Consider the following 3,586-nt stretch of genomic DNA (forward strand, 5'->3'; position numbering starts at 1 on the left):
ATCCATCTAAGCCATTGGTACCGGCTCTCTTACGAACCTAAGACTCAATGGGGTCATCTATACCTAAGGATTGGCTCGGGTTGTTTGAGAGGATTTAATACCGGCTCGTTAGGGAGCTGCATTCGGTTCGTTAGGAACCGGTACGAAAGGCTTCTACCAAAATTAAACGTGGTGGGCTCGGTTGGACTTGGTACCGGTTCAACACGAACCGGTACCAAAGGGTACCCAGCCATCAAAATCGGCCAGATCGTCTCCGAGCCTCGCCGGCTCTCATTTTTCTCATCTTCCTCACACTCTAAATTTTTCCACCTCACACTCCAATAATCTTTATTTTTCTCCACCATTTTAACAAGATTAACGGTATACATCTATCCAAGGGTTAGCAATATCATCCTTCCTTCCGCGTTCCTAATTTAGCTCGCCTCTTTGGTAGTTTTAACTCGTAATTATTTTGTAGTGCAATCAAGGTGTTCTATGAAATGCCTATTTTTATTTTTATATGAATTTGAGCTGAAATTATGGTATGTTTTGTAGGTTGTAATTAGTATCATCCCCGTCCTCACCGCCGCGATCGCTAGCGCGTCCCTAGCCGGCACGGTACCACCTCTGAGCCCCTCTTCTTTCTTTTTTATAAAAATAACTTAGTTTTATGTGATGAACTTGAATATTAATTAAGTTGGTCACTCATATCCATGATGTTGTGTACTTAATGATTTTATACATATAAAAACGTGCATGAGCCACAATGGATGTACTCAGACCGGTGCCATCCCGAGTTCATTACTCGGCATGCATTATTTTCTCAACGTGGCTGAGGCAAACAGGCGGCCGAATGGTTTCATATATTGTCCTTGTAGTTCCCGTAAGAATATGAAGGATTACTCTACTCGAAGACCCTTCACGTCCACCTTGCTCGGAGAACGGTTTCATGCCTGAGCCTATAATTGTTGGACCAAGCACGGAGAAAGAGGGGTTATATTGGAAGACAACGAAGAAGAAGAGGATAGTGACAACTATCCCTTATTCACTGAAGACGGTGGTAGTAGAATGGGGGAAGACGAAGCTGAAGAAGAGCCCATTTTCGATGAGCCGATTTTTGATGACCCGGATGACGATTTGGGTCGGGCCATTCTCGATGCGAAGATGAACTGCGGAAATGAAAAGGAGAGGTTGAAGTTGGAGAAAATGTTAGAGGATCACAACAAACTCGTTGTACCCAAATTGCGAAAATGGTCGAGAAAAAGCCGGGTACCACGCTGGAATTGCTGCGATGGAAGGCGAGAGAATGGTACTTCGACAAGGGATTTGAAAAGTTGCTGAAAATAATAAAGAAGATGCTTCCAGTGGGAGAACGTGTTGCCCTCTAGCACGTACGAAGCAAAAGAAGGTTGTCTCGCCCTCTAGGATTAGAGGTGCAGAAGATACATGCATGCATCAATGACCGCATCCTCTACGCGCGGGAGTACGAGAATTTAAATGCATGCCCGTATGTAGTGCATTGAGGTATAAGATCAGAGCGAGATGACCCCGGTGATGTTGAGGGTGAGTCCACCCCCGTGAAGAGGGTTCCTGCGAAGGTGATGTGGTATGCTCCTATAATACCACGGTTGAAACGTTTGTTCCCGAACAAAGAGCATGCCAAGTTGTTGCGATGGCACAAAGAGGACCGTAAGAAATATGTGATGCCGAGACACCCCGCCGACGGGTCGCAGCGTGGAGAAAAATCGACGGCAGAGTTCAAGTCATTTTCAGATGACGCAAGGAACTTAAGATTTGGTCTAAGTACGATGGCTTTAATCCTTTCTGGGAGCAGAGCTCCGAGTCATAGCACCCGGCCGTTGACTCTATGTATCTATAACCTTCCTCCTTGGTTGTGCATGAAGCGGAAGTTCATTATGATGCCGAGTGCTCATCCAGGGCCCGAAGCAACCCGGCAACGACATTGATGTGTACCCGAGGCCATTGGTTGAAGAACTTTTAGAGTTGTGGCGTGACGAAGGTGTACCCGTGTGGGATGAGCACGAACAAAAGGAATTTAACCTACGAGCGTTGTTATTTGTAACCATCAATGATTGGCCTGCTCTTGGTAACATTTCAGGGCAGCCAAACAAGGGATACAATGCATGCACACACTGCTTAGGTGAGACTGACAAGTAATTATTTGGGAAACAAGAATGTGTACCGGGGCATCGTCGATTTCTTCCAAAACAACATCACGTAAGAAAGAGAGGAAAGCATTTCTGAGGTGAGGCAAGATAACCGAACGAAGCCTACCCGCCATACTGGGGAAGTTATATATGATATGGTCAAGGATTTAAAAGTGATCTTTGGAAAGGGTCCCTGGCGTGACAACTGTTCCAGCATGATGTTGACGGACACGTACCCATGTGGAAGAAGAAGTCGATATTTTGGGAGCTACCCTACCGGAAATTATTAGAGGTTCACTCGCAATCGACGTGATGCACGTGACGAAAAATCTTTGCGTGAACTCCGTTAAACTTCTTGGGCGTGTATGGGAAGACAAAAGATACACCGGATGCACGGCAGGACCAAGCAAAGTATCCACGAAGGAAACAACCTGAATCCAGAGAAGTATCAAGGTCCTGCCTGACTACGCTCTTACCAAAGAGGAGAAGGAGATCTTTTTTGAAGTCCCGAGTAGCATCAAGGTCCCGTCCGGCTTCTCGTCGAATATAAAGGGAATAATAAACATGTCGGAGAAAAAGTTTCAAAACCTAAAGTCTCATGACTGCCACGTGATTATGACACAATTACTTCCGGTTGCATTGAGGGGGCTTCGCCGGAAAATGTTCGAGTACCCATTGTGAAGCTATGTGCGTTCCTCAATGCAATTTCTCGGAAGGTGATCAATCCACTTACTCTACAAAAATTTACAGAAGGATGTGGTCCAATGTCTAGTTAGCTTCGAGTTGGTGTTCCCATCATCCTTCTTCAATATTATGACACATCTCCTAGTTCACCTGGTCGAAGAGATTGGCGTTCTCGGTCCTGTATTTCTACACAACATGTTCCCCTTTGAGAGATTCATGGGAGTCTTAAAGAAGTACGTTCATAACCGTGCTAGGCCGAAGGAAGCATCTCCAAGGGCTATGGAACGAGAGGAGGTCATTGAGTTTTGTGTTGACTTTATTCCCGACCTTAAGCCGATCGGTGTTCCCGAATCGCGCTATGAGGGGACACTGCGTGGAAAAGGCACGCTAGGAAAGAAATCAGCAACGTGTATGGACGGACATTCTTTCACTCAAGCACACTACACAGATTCTACATAATTCCATCTTGGTGGCTCCGTACAAAGAGGAACACAAGGAGATCTTACGCTCTAAATACCCGGAGCAACGTGAAGATTGGATTGATGGAGAACACAATGAAGACTTTCGGCGGTTGGTTGCAAACACGTCTCATGAATGTCACCGATGACGAGCAGCTGTACTTGTTGGCCAAGCAACCATCTTCTACTATATCGACTTTTCAAGGGTACGAGATTAATGGGAACACATTTTACACTTTCGCCCAAGACAAAAAGAGCACCAACCAAAACAAGTGGTGTCCGCTTTGATGCGTAAGA

Source organism: Lolium rigidum, chromosome 6 (genome assembly GCF_022539505.1).
Source record: "Lolium rigidum isolate FL_2022 chromosome 6, APGP_CSIRO_Lrig_0.1, whole genome shotgun sequence".
Taxonomy (NCBI): Eukaryota; Viridiplantae; Streptophyta; class Magnoliopsida; order Poales; family Poaceae; genus Lolium; species Lolium rigidum.